General features: G+C 43.0%; 1 long non-coding RNA gene across 2 annotated transcripts in view; it reads right to left on the bottom strand.

Annotated features, from left to right (window-relative positions):
- Nucleotides 1-11,312, bottom strand: part of LOC103103620 (uncharacterized) — a 71,828-nt gene extending 60,516 nt beyond the window's left edge. For both annotated transcript variants that reach the window (XR_008915324.1, XR_008915323.1), the window contains exon 1: nucleotides 11,176-11,312. This is a non-coding gene — a long non-coding RNA (uncharacterized LOC103103620). The remainder of the gene's footprint in view (nucleotides 1-11,175) is intronic.
- Nucleotides 11,313-18,133: the final 6,821 nt, after the last annotated feature.

Raw genomic sequence — 18,133 nt, 5'->3', positions numbered from 1 at the left:
GATATGTGGCTTAATCTAGGCATTGAAGGACTGGTAAAATTCAGTTAGGTGGACAGGAGGATTAAGGGCATCCAAGTAGTGAGAAACAGTAGGAGATAATCCATTGAAATTCATCTATTAAATGCCTGCTTTATGCCAGGAATTTCTCTCCCTTTACTCTTTTTTTTAATTTAGAAATTTTTATTTAATTAATTTAGAATATTTTTCCAAGGTCACATGATTCATGTTCTTTCCCTCCCCTCCTCCCATCCCCCTCCTGTAGCCAAGGAGCAAATCCACTGGCTTTTACATGTCACTGATCAAGACCTATTTCCATATTAATATTTGCACTACCTCCCTTCACTCTTAAGAAGCAGAGGCCAGTTGGCCCGGGGGACAGGGATGAATAAAGTCCTAGGGGAGGTTAGACAGACTAGCCTCAGACTAATCCTGGTTGAGGAAGGATGGGAGAAGTGAGAAGGGGAGGTCACAGGATGGGAGGAAGAGACAGATCCCAGAAGACTTCATGAAGGAAGACGTTTGGGGGCTGTATCTGGTTGGAGATGAGAAGAGCATATAAGGACAGGCTATCAGAGCCTTTAAAACAATGTACTTTTTTTTAAGCCCTTACCTTCTGTCTTAGAATAGATGCTAAGAATTGGCTTGAAGGCAGAAGAGAAGTAGGGGCTAGGCAATGGGGGTTCAGTGACTTTCCCAGGGTCACATAGTGAGGAAGTATCTGAGGCCAGATTTGAACTTGGGACTGCCTCTCTATCCGCTGAGCCACCCAGCTGCCCCCGATATCCTTTTTACAGCCCAATTGTAGTAGTCCAAGCATGTATGAACCTTGGTTATATTTTGGGGGTGTGTGGTTTTTTAGCATCCCCAAAATATAACCAAGGTTCATACATGCCTAGACTGTTATTTTGAGCACACACACCCCAAATATAACCAAGATTCATACATGCCTAAACTGCCACACCAATCCCAGGATGAAGAAAGGACATTCATACCCTCTGCATCACTGTAGCAAGAAGGCTTCCTCTGCCAAAGAAAGTCATCCCAGCTCAGCTGATTGCAGTCTGGGAAGCAGTCAGCAGAGGGAGCTGGCATGATACAAGGCGACTCTTCTCCATTCACTGCCAGACAAGGTGCCCATCTCAGCCTTTACAGCCTCCAAGAAACTGCCATGATGGAGACTGGCCCACCCCAAGTCAGGGAAGAAAATTAGCAGCCCGACTGGGGGAAGAGTCTGCCATGGTGTGATGGAAAGAGCCCTGGCCAGGAAAGTGAGACCAGGAGCCCAGTCCCTGCCCCGCCACCCAGCCAAGTCACGTCCCCTCATTGTCAAAATAAAGGGACGGCCTTAAATCCTCCCTAAATTCCCACAACTTTGAATTCCTTCTTGTAATGTCTCTTGCAGTCTAACATTCTGTATTCTCAGGGTTCTCCAGCCAGAAATATTCTTATAAATGTTTAACAACAAGCTTTTTTGAGAAAAAAAAATGTAACCATAACACACTTTTAGGTTAACTTCACATTTTTTTATCTAAATAACTGGCATTTTCCATCACTTTTTAAAAAAAGATTTATCAATTTATTTCTATTTTATTTCTAGAACCAGCTTTTAGTTTTATCATTTCTATAGCTTTGGGGTTTCCAGTTTATCTACTTCTCCTCTAATTTATTTTTAAATTATTATTTATTTATTTTTAATATTTTGAGTTCCACACAGAAGAAAAAAACATGATTTATCATTTGTTTATATGGATATCTGATTTGGGGTTTTTATTTTAAAAGATTATTACAAAAATGAATAATATGGAAATAGGTTCTGAGTGATAATACATGTATAACCAAGTGGAATTGTTTGTCAGCTCCGGGAGGGGAGAGGGAGACAACACAAATCATGTAACCATGAAAAAAATATTTTAATTAATTAATTTTAAAAATGTTTTTGAGTTCCAAATTTTCTTCCTACCTCTTTAACCTCTCTCCCCTACTGAGAAGACAAATAATATATCAGTTATATATGTGAAATCATGCAAAACATATATATATATATAGGGCACAGCTAGATGACACAATGGATTGAGAGCCAGACCTAGAGACGAGAGGTCCTGGGTTCAAATCTGACCTCAGACACTTCCTAGCTGTGTGACCCTGGGCAAGTCACTTAACCCCCATTGCCTAGCCCTTACCTCTCATCTGCCTTGGAACCAAAACACAGTATTGAGTCTAAGATGGAAGGTAAGGGTTTTAAAAAAATTTTTAAACATATTTTCATATTAGCCATTTCCATCACTTCCTTAAATATAGATGATTTAAAATGTATCAATCTATGATTTGGAGGGCTTTCTGATTTCCAAGATATAAATGCTTATGCTGAAAATTTAACAATCAGTTCTCATGAGCCTTCAGCTCTGGCTGGCTCCAACACATCCCTTCCTCCTGCTCTGACATTCTCTATCCTAAGGCTCTGATTGACTTTGTGCTAAGACCACCATGGGACTGCCAGGCACCATGGGCTGGATTGGTCTGATTTTGTGGCAGAGGCCACACAGGTCACAAAGCCGTGAAGCAGTTAAGATTAACCTGAGGAAGGAACCCTGCCTTTCCCAGCACACCTCATTCTATTTCATCCCTTGACAGGTTCCTTCTCTTCTCCTCTCCTCAGCCAAGGCTTTAAGGTCGCCTCTCCCTTCATAAAGGCTCATATTAGCTCCTTCACACTGGCGGGCAGTGGGAACCCCACCGTGGGAAGGGAGAGGATTAGGAAGGAGAAACTACACTCCAATTAGAATCAAAACCAATTAAAGGAATGAAGACATATGACTGAACTTTTGGCAAGTTGACGGATCAATGAGGCAAGCAGTCACAGTCTGGCATTCCACAATGTTTTCCGTTCCTTTGGGGCATGAACTCAACTCAACTCTGTCATTCAAAGCCCTTCCCAATCTGGTTTGAGCCAATCTTTCCAAAATCATCCCATAAATCCCCTCCATGCACTTTACCGTTCAAGCCTAATTATTATTTCTTGAATGCAGTATTCCATCTCCCACTTTCCTGTCTTTGCACATTTATAAATGTATATATGTATAAATGTATATAAATTTTACTCATATGCTGTTTTCCCCATGGATTGTAAACTCCTCAAGGACAGAAGCCATTGTTTTTGGTTTTGTTTTACTTTTCCATTTTCACATCTCTCCGGAACAGAGCACAGTGCCTAGCACATTTTGAAATATTTGTTCATAAATAAATTGATGGATTGCTCTAAACTCTGGATCTCCCTCAAAGCCTATGATGGTGCTCTGCACACAGAAACCTCTTAGTGCTGGCCAGCTGGATGGTTGGATGGAGAGATGGAAGAATGTGACTTTACAGTGAAGAGTTGAGGGGAAGGAGAGGAGCATCTCTACCCACCTATGAGACATCTTCTCATCCAGACTAGAAACTCCGTAAAGGCAAAGACCCAACAGTAGCCTGCATGGTACAGGCCAGCCTTGCATGTAATAGGTGTCCAAGAAATGCTTATCAATTGGATTTGACATCAGTCGGAAGGCCAAATTGCCAAAAATAGCCCGGCCATCAAAGAAGAAATCAGCCAATCAATAAACATTTATTAAGTGATTTCTTTGTGTTCAGTCCCAGTGCAGGTCAGGGAGACTAGAGTTTAGATTAGGTAGGGTTCCTGCCATCTTGGAGATCATGGGCACAATGGCACAGATAGCTAGAATGCTCAACATTCCATGGTAAATGCTCTGTGAGGTCTAAGAGAGAAACATTACTGGTAGTGAGGATCAAGGAAAGCTTCATGGAGGGTGCAGCATTTGAATTAGGCTTTGAAGGATGCCTAAGAATTCAGTAGGCAAAAAAAGAGGAAGGACATTCTAAGCTTAGGGAATAGCATGAGCAAAGGCCCAACAGTGGAAATCACAGGCTATGATCAGATGGAAAATAGTTCTATTTGGCTAGAGGATTTAGAGGATATAGACTAGAAAGACTAGAAACTAGTTAGGTAACAGCATTTATTAAGATTTGCCATAGGGGGCAGCTGGGTAGCTCAGTGGATTGAGAGCCAAGCTTAGAGTTGGGAGATGTCCTGGGTTCAAATCTGACCTCAGATACTTCCTAGCTGTGTGACCCTGGGCAAGTCACTTAACCCCCATTGCCCAGCCCTCACTGCTCTTCTGTCTTGGAACCAATCCACTTATTGATTCCTAAGATGGAAGGTCAGGGTTTAAAAAAAAAAAAAGATTTATTATGTACCAGGCACAGAACTAAGCACTATGAAATTAAAAAAAAGGTAAAAAGCAGTCCTTGCCCTCAAGGAGCTCACAGCCTAATGGGAGAGACAACCTGCAAACAACTATGTACAAACAAGCTCTACACAGAAGAAATTGGGAATAATCTCAAAGAAAAGGCAAGGAGACAGGCAGACAGGGAAAGACTTCTTGCAAGAAGGTGAAATTTTAGCTGACACTTGAAGAAAGCCAGGGAAGTCAGAAGACATAAATGAGGGAGAACATTCCAGGCATGGGGGACTGCCAGAGAAAATGTCCAGAGTCAGGAGATGGAGCATCTTGTAAGAAGACCAGAAAGGAGGCCCAAGTCACTGGATCACTGAGGATATGGAGGGAAACAAGTTCCATCCAGAAGACTGCAAAGGTAAGGAGTCAATTTGTGAAGAGCTTGGAAAGCCAGAGGATTTTATCTTTTATCTGGAAGTAATAGGGAGCCATTGACATTTATTGAATGGGGAGGAAGATGATATGGACAGACCTGCATTTTAGAAGAATCAATTTGACAGCTGAAAGGACATGTTAAAGTGGGGAGAAACTTGAGGGAGACTCACTAGGAAGCTATTGCAATAGTTAAGGCATGAAGTGATAAGGACCTGTACCATGGTGGCAGTAATGTCAAAGGAAAGAAAGCTAGGTATTTTAAAAATATATTATGAAATGCTTTATTCAACAAGACTGATACAGTTCACTCCAACAGTACAATTATTTAACTCTATAGGATGCAGTGAGGACTAATTATGGAGTGCATATCCTATTTGGTTTTTGTTTTTTTAACCCTTACCCTCCATCTTGGAAACAATATTGTGTATTGGTTCCAAGGCAGAAGAGTGGTAAGGGCTAGGCAATGGGGGTTAAATGACTTGCCCAAGGTCACAAAGCTAGGAAATCTCAGAGGTCAAATTTAACCCAAGACCTCCCATCTCCAGGCCTGACTCTCCTATTTGTAAAGGTGATACATCCAACTTTAGACTCTGAGATATACTAATATTCTATGAATACACTAATACCATTATGAAGATAGAAATGATAGAAGTTAACCACTGATTGGATATGACAGCTGAGTGAGAGATGGAGAGAGGAAGAGAGGGAGAGGAGTAGAAGATCATAGGTCGTAAGCCTCAGTAACTAAGAAGGTAGTGTTACCCTCAACAGTAAGAGGGAAGTTTGGAAGTGGGAAGCAAGATAATGAGTTTGGTTTTGGACATTTTGAGTTTAAGGACATGCAGTTCAAGACATCCAAAAGGCAATTGGAGACCGAAGACTAGAGAGAGCAGGGCTAGAGGATGAGAATCATCAACATAGAGATGATAATTGAATCCATGGAAAATGATGAGATCACCAAAGTGAAATAATATAGAGGGAGAAGAAAAGAGAGCCCTAGACTGGGCCTAGAGATAACTATGGTCAGTGGGCATGACCTGGGTGAAGATCCATCAAAGGAGACAAAGAAGAACAGTTAGATAGGAAGGAGAACCAAGGAGAGTAGTGTCACAAAAAGCTACAGAGATGAGATTATCAAAGAGAAGGTGATCTGCATGTGAAAGGCTCCAGAGATATGAAGGAGAATGAGAAGCCCAAGAAGCTGACATGCCATCACTTATGATGACCCACCACAGAGACTATATAACCTCATTTCCAAGGGTCTCTGCCACTAATGTACCATTGGGCAGCTCATCTTCCCTCTCTAGAACTGTTTTCCAATTTGTAAAATGAAAAGGTTGGATTGTCTAAGGTCCTGCATAAGTCTATGTCTCAAGGTACTTTCCATTTTGGCATTCAGTGTCCTAAAGTCCCTTCCTTCCTTCAAAGTTTACTACTGTATATGTGACTTTTGACCAGCTATTTAACCCTCTTGGGCCTCAGTTTTCTCATCTATAAAATGATAGGATTAGAATAGATGTCCTATAAGACTCTTTCTAACTCTAGACCCATGATCTTTACAGTTTATATGCTCTATGTTCTAAAGCCCCCATGGGATGTCCAGGCATCATAAACTGAGTGACTTGGCCTAAAGAAAATCCACTGTGGAAACTAATGGTTGTCAAAGCCTCCAGGGTTATTTGAGAGGGAAGTTCCCCATGACAGGTACCAGCCTGCTAGTGAGGGTTACAAGACGCCAACTATAAAATATATAGAAAGACACCACCCATCCCATACACCAGGAATTCTTGGGTGCCCAGACCTGGGATGGGAAGACCTGATACACAGATGGGTTACAGAGATGAGGATGGAGAAAATTACCAAGGAAAGGAGGCCTGCAGGAGGGGAGACAGACCCTCCCCAGTAACACAGTACTTGTCTTTATCTCAGAAGGAGATGTAAGCCTCTATGAATTATATGGGAGCAAAAGAATCAGCATTTATAAGTTTATAGAATTAGCACTTGAAAGAATCAGAGAGAACATTCATCTAGTCCAACTCTCTTCTTTTACAAATAAGACTGAGGCAAAGAGTAAGGATGTCAGGGTTCAGTAGATAGAGCACCAGGTCTGGAGTTGGGAGGACTTGGGTTCAAATTTGGTCTCAAATACTTCCTGGCTATGTGATACAAGGAAGGAAGGAAGGAAGGAAGGAAGGAAGGAAGGAAGGAAGGAAGGAAGGAAGGAAGGAAGGAAGGAAGGAAGGAAGGAAGGAAGGAAGGAAGGAAGGAAGGAAGGAAGGAAGGAAGGAAGGAAGGAAGGAAGGGTGAGAGTGATTTACTCAAGGTCATACCAAAGTACTAGCAGCACCAGGACCTCACACTGCCTCCTGTCAACTCAGGTATCCCTGAACAGCCAGAACCCTGAAAATAGCTCTGTAGAGAATAGGACATTACCTTACTGGTTTCTTTATATACCAAAAATCTATTAAAATGCAAATGTCCTCAAGGAGAATATTGGAAACCTTGAGGGAGAGGGAAGGTTAGCTGACAGATAGCCAAGAGCAAAGTCTTTTGGAACCACACCACTTGGGAAAGGCAATCAAATGGAGAGATATATAAGAAGATTGCAAGGGGGTAAGACAAACTCCTCTGATTAGACTTTATTTTTCCTCAAAACGTTTACCCTCTGTATTTGTAACAATTTTAAAACAGAAGGGTGTCAAGGGTGGCTAGGCAATTGGGGTCAAGTGATTTGCCCAGGATCACACAGCTAGGAAGTGTCTGAAGCAAATTGACATTTTTTGCTAAGGTCCTGCCTAGTCCAATTCCTTACCTCCTAGGGGCAAGAAACAGTTTTATACTTGGAGAGCCCTATATAATAGAGTGGTCAGGTCCTTCTACAATCTCCACAAGCCATCCCTCTATTTCACTCCCCCTCTAACTTTCTCTGGTATCATAATGGTATCATAGCCTCTTATTCAATCTCCCTGCCTCCATCATCTTAATATACATCTCTCCCCCATTTAAAAACTTCCCTCACTTAAAAAAATTATTATAAGTTTTGAAAAATAAATCCCCACTGCTTCCCTGTTGCCCACAGGAAAAAGTCCAAATTCTTCTGCCTGGCATGAGAACTTCATCTCATACAAAGGGGAAAAAAATTGAGGCAATTCAAAGACAACCCTCCCTTCTCTCTTTTTCTCATCTCACATCACTCAGATGCCTCCCTCCATTATCTCCTCCTTCACCCTTTCTCTTATAAAGATGTGACCTATCTCCTTTCCAAGCCAAACACCTAAGCATGGCTCAGTCCTGGTCTCTTATCCTCCCACCATTATTTGTGATCTTACCAGATTCTGGGTTCTATTAACAGAGAATTCCCAGATCTTTATATCCAGTCCTAGTCTCTTTCCAAAGATACAGTTAATGCATTTTCAACTACCTCTTGGATCTGAAGAAACAGATGCCACCCCCAGACATATTAAACTCAACATGTCTAAAATAGGACTTATCTTTTCCCCAGAACCTCCCCCTTCCCCTTTACGATGGAGGGTATCATCTTCAAAGGCACCAAGGCCCCAAACCCAGGTGTCACCCTTGATTCCTCACTGTTCCTGATCTCACATATCCAGACCCTTGCCAGATCTTTTCATTTCTCTCTTAACTTCCCTTATATCCCTCCCATTCTCTCAGCTCATGGTTGCAACCCTAGTTCAGGTCCTCGTCACCTTTCTCTTGGATTACTGTAATGGTTCTAATGTGTATCCCTCCCTCAAGCCTCCATCCATTACACTCCACCTTCACTCATCTGCTAAGGTGATTTTTCCAAAGGGTAGATCTGTCCATATCACCCCCATCTCCCAAAGATCTCCAATGGCTCCCTATCTTCTCTAAGGTCAAACATAAAGTCCTCTATTTTCCATTTAAATTTAAATCCACAACCTGGATCCCTTCTTCTGGGGCAATTAGGTGGCCCAATGGATAAAGCTCAAGGGCTGAATTTAAATCAGCCTCAGACAGTTTCTAGTTGTATGACTCTGGGCAAATTGTTTAACCACATTTGCCTCAGTTTCTTCATCTGTAAAACGAGCTAGAGAAGGAAATGGCAAACCACTCTGGGCATCTTTGCCAAGAAAACCCCAAATAGGATCCCAAAGAGTTGGATACATCTGAAAAATGACTGAACGACAAACACTACCTATGTGACCCTAAGACACTTATCCGTGTGACCCTAAGCAAGTCACTTAACTTCTGTTTGCCTCACTTTCCTTAACTGTAATATGGAGATAATAATAGAACCTACCTCTCAGACTGTTGTGAGAATCATGAGATAATACTTATAAAGTGTTTAGCATAGTACCTGGCACATAGTGGATGCTATATAAATATTAACTATTGTCATTATTTGCTATAATGATATATTAAATTAGCTTTTATTATCATCCCAAAGACCACTTTCTACAAGAGGGAGACTATCCATAGCTAATGATGTCCATCTACTCTGTAATTACTTTTATGTAGTTTTTTTAAGCCCTCACCTTCCATTTTAGAATCAGTACTATAGATTGGTTCTGAAGCAGAAGAGCAGTGAGGGTTAGGCAATGGGGGTGAAGTGATTTGCCCAGGGTCACACAGCTAGGAAGTTCTGAGGCCAGATTTGAACCCAGGGTTTATCCTGTCTCTAGTCCTGGCTCTCCATCTACTAAGCCACCCAGCTGCCCCTGTAGTTTTTTGTTTGTTTGTTTTTTGTTTTTAATGTATGTTCCTTGAGGTTATGGACTGGGGACTTTTTCATTGTTTTCTTTTGGATTCTACAGCACTTAGTACAATGCCTGGCACATTATCTTGTTTAGTTATTCAGTCATGTCAGACTCTTTGTGATCCCATTAACATGTCCTTGGGGATTTCTTGGCAAATACCTGGAGCAACTGGTCATTTCCTTCTCCAGTGTCCCCATTTTACAGATGCAGAATTGAGACAAAGAGGGATTGAGACTTGCCCAAGGTCACACAGTGAATGTCAAGGTCAAATTTGAACTCAGATCTCCCTGACTCCAGGCCCAGTGCTCTATCCACTGCACCCCCAGCTGCCCTCCCTGGCACTCAGTGCTTAGTGAATGCCTACTGACTGGCTCTACAATATGCCCCCCACACCTCACCAGCCCTATCTCTCATCACTCCCCTCTATTATACTCTGACCAAACCAGATGAACGAGCTGCCCCCTGCCCTACACCCTGTGCTCTCCAGACTCATTTCCCTGATCTAACCTGAACTGCTTCTACTATTCCTTACTCTCCCTTTCCACTCGCTGCTGTCCACACATGAATAGGAACTTAACTGTTTGTTGAATAGATAAATGAAGAGGCCAAGACTTATCTCCTCCCCATCACTAAGTTTAGTTCCTCTAAAGTTTGGACAAAGGTGAGTCCTTGGAGAGCAGATCTAACACATTTCAATCCAGGAGCAGCATGTTGTGTGTGGTATCAGATGGCATCACTTTATCAATTGTTTTTATTTTGTTTTTCTTTGTAATAAGGGCCTATTCGATGTAGAGGGGATGGACACACTGGAAAATGACTGTCCTAGGAGGGGGAAGAGGAGGAAGAAGGAGAAGAAGGAAAAGAAGAAGGAGGAAGAGGAAGAAGGAGAAAGAAGAAGAGGAGGAAGAGGAGAAGGGGGAGGAGGAAGAAGAGGAGGAAGAGGAGAAGGGGAGGAGGAAGAAGAGGAGGAAGAGGAGAAGGGGAGGAGGAAGAAGAGGAGGAAGAGGAGAAGGGGAGGAGGAAGAAGAGGAGGAGGAAGAAGAGGAGGAGGAGGAGAGGAAGAAGTTAATAGAACTTTTTTATAAATTAAGTATGGCAGTTAGGTGGCTCATTGGATAGAATGTCAGGAAGACCTAGGTTTGAATCTGGTCTCAGATACTTCCTCAGTGTGACCCTGGAAAAGTCACAGCCCTCTTTGCCTAGCCCCGGACCTCAGAATTGTTACTAAGACAGAAAGAAAGGGTTTAAAGATTAATGAAGTGTGGGCAAGGTAAAGCATCCTCTCTCAAGTGCCATCCCCAAGAAGCCCAACACCGCCCAGGGCCTGAGGACTTGGGCCTAGAAAGAGCCCCTCAGGGCAAGGTCCCTCTGAAGTCCTCCGGAGAGAAGTGAGGGAACCTTATCCAGGCTGCCCTTGGGATTCCTCCTCCCCCACAAGCCTGGCTCTATAAAAGTTCACTGATGCTGCCAGAAGGAAAGGGGGTTTGGGGTGGGTCCCTGACAGCTGGGCTCTCCCCACTCCCTAGCCCAGTGTGTAGGGGAAGCTCAGCTGTAGGCAACTTCCGCCTAAGGATGAGGCGCTCTGGGACTGTGAAAACAGATAATACTTCAATATTTTATGTCACCCCATCAACACCCCTGGGAGAAGGGGAGAAGCATGACTCTTCCCATTTTACACCGTGGGTAAACTGAGGCACGGAGAGGTTAAAGAGGCTGCACCATGGTCACGCGGCAAGTCAGGGCAGAGCCAAGATTGTCTCCTGACTCACCATCCTGTGAAGATGAATCGACTGGCAGATGCTGGTGAAACCAGCCTGGGCCCCCTCCCTCCTGAGAAGGGAGGGCTATGAACGCCGGTGAGATCACATTGGCTGAAGTCTGGAATTCCGCCGCGGGCCAAGCCAGGTCTGCTCGTCGTGTCCGATGCCCCAGGGGCTCTCGGGGGTAGAAATGACTAACAACAATTACCCCATTGTCCAGGCCTGCCGCATTTGACAGTCGCCATGTTGTCTCCCCTGTGCCTCTGTGAGGGATGCCCCATCTTCTAAGTGAGGAAAGAGGGAGGGAGCCGTTCGACCTCAGCGAGGCGAGCCGGAGGAGGGCCGGGACTTGAACCGGGTCTCTTAACTCGAAGTCTTGTGTGTTGTCTCTTCCCCCGGACGGGGACTGGACGGCCCTCGTGCCCTGGGCTTTCCTCGTCCTTCCTTGGGGCGGCTGTTTATTTGGTGACTGCCCCCCCCCCCCCCAGGTGTCCTCCTGTGCTCTGTGGCAGTCATAGACCGCTTCCCTCCTCATTAGGCCCGGAGTGTATCTCCGTCACTATGGAAACTAGCCATTTCCCGTCCCTCTCCTCTCTGGAGGCGGATGGCCGGAGGACTTTTGACAGCTCCTCCACCACCGAGAGGCCTGTGGTTCACCCACACCCCAGCCTGGTTTATTAATAGCTGCGCCCATGCCCTCCGGAAAGAATGCAGGCCTTAGTGTCAGAACACTTCTGTTGGTGTCCAGCTCTACAATCCACGGCCCCATCATCACGAGCAAAAGGCTTCTCTCCGAGCTTCCGTGCTCCGGTAGGAAGCACTATGGTGAAGAGTCTGGAGTCAGGAAAACCTGAGTTCAAATCCAGCCTCAAACACTTCCCAGCTGTGTGACCCTGGCCGAGTCAATTAACCTCTGCTAGCCCGCTGGAGAAGGAAATGGCAAAGCTCTCCAGTATCCTTGCCAAAAAAAGCCCAGGATAGCTGTGATTCACGGGGTCAGAAAGTCAGTCGTTCATTGTCTCTTCTATGGCTTCTATAAGAAAGGAATTTTGTGAATGTTAGGTAAGGAATTGTATCTGTTGGCGTACAGTTCCAGAACTTCAGGAGACAGCACTTCCTCAGAGGCTCCTCAAGTGTCCCCGAGAGCTTCAGCCTGGGCCTAGCTGGGGTTTAGCCCTGCCTCTGTGCTGTCAGACTCCAGAGCAGGACAGGAGACTGAAGGGAAACTGGGTGGGGGGATGCCCATAGCCAATGGATTTTTGTCATTTGTTGGGTTTTTTTAATATTATATATTTTATATAATTTTATTATTTATTTTATTTATTATATCTTTTATTATTTATAATTTAGTTATAGCATTTTTATTATTATTATTATTGTTAAACCTTCACCTTCTGTCTTAAAATCAATACAAGTATCAGTTCTAAGACAGAAGAGTGGGAAGGGCTAGGCGATGGGGGTTAAGTGACTTGCCCAGGGTCACACAGCTAGGAAGTGTCTGAGACCAGATTTGAACTCTAGACCTGATACCATATCCACTGAGCCACCTAGCTACCCCCAACATTGGCTTTTAGGACAGAGATTCTTAACCTGGTATCCATGAACTAGTTTCTTTTAATATTTTTATAACTATATTCTGCTCTAATCAGCTTCCCTTATAATTCTATTAATTTCATTGTATATATTTAAAAACATTATTCTGAATGGAGGCCATGGGCTTCTGCAGCCTGCCAAAAAGGTCCATGGAAAAAAAGCTTAACAAAACCCTCTGCTTTAAGGTTAGTTATGGGTAAGCAGTGAGCTACTTACAGTTCTAGGAAGTATCTGAAGCCAGATTTGAACCTAGGATCTCCCCTCTCTGAGCATTGATCTTAATCCACTGAGCCACCCAGCTGCCCTCTTGCCAACCTTTTAATTCATACAATTACAACCAAAAAAGTCACGGAAAGTTCCTGGAGCACTCCCCAGTCCTTGACTGGCAACTTCTTGTGAGTTGTTTATTGTTAAATCCAACTCTTCTTGATCCTAATTGGAGTTTTCTTGTCAAAGATACTAAAATGGTTTGCCATATCCTTCTTCAGCACACTTTACAGATGAGGAAACTGAGGTAAACAGGGTTAAGTGACTTACCCAAGGTCATACTGCTAGTATTTAAGGCTGGATTTGAACTTGGGTCTTCCAGGCTCCAGGAATTGAGCTACCTGTGTCCAACTCCAGCTTAACTAGATTTGTTCTCCTACAGTCCAGGAAAATGAAAAGAGAAGAGACAATCTCATGACTTAAAGAAGAGTTACAGGGACATTTCTCTCAAATGTTGGGCATGACTAGAATATCATATTCTATTATACATGGGTCTAATACTTCTAGATTTTACTATACTAATCTAATTAAACTGTTAATTATGAATTTGAGGTCTGAGTGAATGTTCACAATCTGGCTCAAGCACAGGGAGTTGTCTGGGGATGGATGTCTATTAATTCATCTGGCTGCACCAAAAGAGTCATGGAAAGTTCCTGGATCCCGCCCCAGTGCTTGTAGGGCAACCTCTTGTGAGTTGTTTGCTGTTAGATCTAACTCTTCATGAGCCCAATTGGAGCTTTCTTGGCAGTGTTACAAGCCAATATTGACCAGTAAACCTAGATGTGGAGTCTAGGCTATAATATAGTCTGACCCACAAAGTGTCTTAAACCTGAATATCAAGTCAGTCCCAGCCACCAGTTTGCTGTGTTAGTTGGGCTGCCCTACCACAGGGGAAATACAATAAAACACCAGTTCCATGATGAGCTCAGTTCTGGGGAAAATTGTTTTCCTTTTGTGAAGAAATTTTTTTTCCCTGTTTAAGCACCAGGACAACCTGAGGAAATTTGCTTTTGGTTGATTTTTTCCAATGGCTTTTTTTCCCACTAAGCTTAAAATTGTGTAGCGTGTTTCCCACTGATTTCCTATATCTAAGCAGACAAGCTCTTGCTTCGCTGCTTTGCCCATGGTGGTAAAATGCCCAATTAATGTGCATCGTGTTACAGTGTTTTATGTGTTGTGGGTTATTAACATTATTGCATTATTGTATGATTAAATGCTGACCTTGGTGTTTTGTTGAGCGGTTAAATATTGACATTGTACATTGCTGAGTATATACTTTCCATTGCGATGATCATTTGGGGCTAAGGGAGCACCATGGTGGTACCACCATTGGACGTTGGCAGTGTCCACAAGGAGGGATTAGATCTGAAGAGGGGTCTTTGATGGTGGGGAATATACTGAAAGTAATGCTATAAACAATCAGGAAGATTTCTAAAAGTATACAAGGGAGCAGACAGACACTGCCTGTGGGAGGAATTATCTGAATCAGTAGGGCATTCTGGCATCCCTGAAGAGATAAAAGCTGAGGAGATGTCTAGAAACTACTTAGGAGACTTCCTGCCGAGGAGGAGATGTTGAGAAGGCATCTGTAGACTTAAAGAGAAAAGGTTGGGCTGAGGGTAGACTGAAGCATCTGTTGGCTAGAAAGATGACATTAAGTCAACTGTAATTGGTTGGAAATGAAAATCAAACCATCCATACAAACCCCCTAAGGAACACCATGAGCTTTTTTGAGGAGAGAATCTATGCCCCTCTGGTGGGGACTTCTGAATCCTAGATAGAATAGAGCAGGGGGGTTCTCTAACAGAGAACAGATTTGGAGAAACAGAAAAAGAGAATCAAATACCTTGGGATGGCGGGGGCCCATCTTGGCTTTCAGCTAAGTAGCATATTCAGGGACACCTGAATTCAGATCCAGCCTCAGATAATTATTAGAAGTGTGACCCCGGACAAATTACTTCTACCAACCTCAGTTTTCCTATCTGTAATATGGGAATAATAATAGTACCTATTTATCTGGGTTGTTGTGAGGATCCAATGGAAGGGTATATTTAAAATGCTTGTAAATCTTAAAGCACCACATTAATGCTAGATGTTATAATTAAGTGGACCCCACAAGGACAGAATTCTGAGATTAAACGGTGAATACTTGAAAAGACTAGAGAGGCGCTTTGGCAAAGAAGAGACAACCCAGCAGGCCCATGGCTGGTTCATGATTATCTTCCAGCAAGAGGGAGAGAAGCCCTCTGAATGGATGTCATGAGTGGAATGGCTGCTTCCAAGGTTAGTAGGCAGAAGATCAATGAGTGTGGATGAGGTAGATGGCATTGGACTATCCCGAATGGACCATACATGGCTGGACCAGACTTGTTTTTGTACTTGGCCATAGTAGAAGAAGCTGGACAGCAGGTGAGATGTGACCAGTGGCTACAGAATCTGAGCAGTGGTCAGGGGGCAGAGAGAGAGAGAATATGGGCCATAGAAGTCAAATCCTGGTTGGCCGGGTAGAAAGGTGGAAGCTTACAGAAATGTGCTGAAATCCAATGATCCGAGACAACTCCAAAGGACTCGTGATGAAAAATGCTCTCTACCTCCAGGGAAAAATGAAGTCTGTAAGCAGATTGAGGCATACCATTTTTCACTTCATTTTTTTCATGAGTTTTTTCTTGTATGTGCAATATGTTTTCTTTCACAACATAATGAATATGGAAATATGTATTGCATGATAGCACATGTACAAACTATATCAAATTGCTTACAGTTTCAGGGAGGGAGGGAATGGAGGGAGGGAGAGAACTTGGGTCACAAAATGTCAGAAAACAAATGTTGAAATTTGTTTCTACATGTAATTGGAAAAAAATACAATAAAATATTACTGGAGGAAAAAAAAGAAAAGAAAATCTGCTGAGAAATGGAACAGTAGACAGACTTGCTCCTCCAGGGTAGACAAAAACAAATGGACCAGACATTAAATAAGAGAAGTGAGGTGCCCTGGGTTATTTGTGAAGCAGCCATTGTTTTTCAATATTTGTGCCTATTAACAGGCAGCTTCAAAGTCCCAGAGGCAGAGAAAGACAGAAAAGAAACCCTTCATGATTCCATCAGTTTGAATAAATGCCCCCTCCAAGAGGTTTTAGAGGCGTCTAGGTGGCAGTGTGGGTAGAGTGCTGGGACTGGAGTCAGGAAGACTCATCTTTGTGAGCTCAAGTTCAAATCTGGCTTCAGATACTTACTAGCTATGTGGCCCTGGTCAAGCCACTTCACCCTGTTTGCCTCAGTTTCCTCAGCTATGAAATAAGCTGGATAGGAAATGGCAAACCACTTCAGTATCTCTGCCAAAAAAAAACCCTAAATGAGATCATGACAATTTGGAGATGACTGAAAATAACTGAATAATAACAAGAGATTTGGGGGGCTTCCTACTGCCTTGCAAAGAATTAGGGAGAAGATAATTGGAGACATGAACTACCTAAAAGCGTTAGTATCCCTGAATGACCTTATGGGCTTTGGAAAGACATTGGAAAAGCATGAAAAAAGGGTCAATGAAACAGGAAGATGCTTGTCTGAAGCTGTCATATTGGCAAGTGCAAGTTCTAAAGAGGTCCTGCCAAGGATCTAGATTGCCCAGTGTCAGAGCAGGGAGAGAATACTACCCCCAAGGGGAAACAAATACACATTGGCTGGCCATATCTGAACAATCTTCAGAAACTAGACTATTCTAAACTCATGAAGGATAGTGATTTCATTGTGAAGCCCTTCAATAATCTCCTTTGGGGATATGTGATTGGGAACAAGAGCAGGGAAGGAAGAAAGGGCAGTCTGGCCCAGCCCCTCAGTAAACCATTTGGAAGTCTTTGGAAACAGCAAACAGACTTGGAAAGACTCAATGAATTACCCAAAGTATGGACCAGTGTTGGCTAGGGCTGACCCAAGTGAACCCTTGGAGAGTCAGGTCTAAAGATGGGAGTTCCTGGGTTCAGATCTGGATTCAGACACTTCCCAGCTGAGTGATCCTAGACAAGTCACTTAATGTCCATTGTCTAGCCCTTACACAGTATTGATTCTAAGACAGAAAGTGTGGATTTTTTTTAAAAAGAGGTTGAAGCTACAACTTATTTGTTGCAATTTTTGGCATTCAACTTGAGCGAAGGGGACAACTATCTGTTTGGCACTAGTTTTGAGGGTGAATAAGCAGGGTTCCTTCTAGTGCTGAGTTTTTAGGGATAAACAAATATACAAGTTGGACAGATACACCATTGAGTTTCTGGATCCTTGGAGCCATACAGGATCCAGCATCCTGTTCAAACATACAGTGGCAGTCAATAGACCCCTGTCACATCACGCAGTCCCTGGGTAGCAACCTGTTGTGATTTAATTTGTGTCTGACCCCACTTGACAGAGATGTGAAGTTTTGGATCAAATTGAGAAGTCCATGGTTGACTTGCTCTCTCTCTCTCTCTCTCTCTCTCTCTCTCTCTCTCTCTCAATCCAGGGGACTGAAGAACAAGGAAACAGACTCCAGTCTAAAAGATGATGGGGTAGGTTTTGCCTTGGGTGTTGGAAATGATTACCACATTGCATTCTATGATATATGAGTTTAATGCATCTTGATTTTACCATATGGATCCTAATTGAATTAAACTTTTTATTTAATTATGAACTTGAAATATGTGTGAAGTTAACATACTGTCTAGCAGAGGCAGAGCGTGGGGAGCAAGACAAGCAAATGACTGAAAAGCTATCCCAGATGTATCACCTAGAATATAACAGTCTCACCCACCAACGACTTTCAGCCTGAGGTGGCCTTCTAGGCTCCTTGTTATATTCTTCGGGCTGTTCTGTTGCAGGTAAAAGATGATCCTATCTATCACAGCAAAGTGTTATGTAGCATGTATTGCTTTTTATTTTATTTTACCTTCTTCATTTGTTCAGAGAGGCAAAAAAAAAAACAAAACTTGTGTGTCTCTCATCCTCTTCGGCAGACATTGTAAACCACTTGGAAACTGTTGATAATAAAGCAGTAGAAATTTGCAACTTCTGGATAAATCATAGAACATAGAATGTTGGAACTACAAGGGATCTTAGAATATAGAATGTTCTTTTAACA

This window comes from Monodelphis domestica, chromosome 1, assembly GCF_027887165.1.
Source record: "Monodelphis domestica isolate mMonDom1 chromosome 1, mMonDom1.pri, whole genome shotgun sequence".
In the NCBI taxonomy this organism is placed as follows: Eukaryota; Metazoa; Chordata; class Mammalia; order Didelphimorphia; family Didelphidae; genus Monodelphis; species Monodelphis domestica.
The sequence above is the reverse complement of the archived record's forward strand: the minus strand, read 5'-3'. Positions and strand labels throughout refer to the sequence as shown.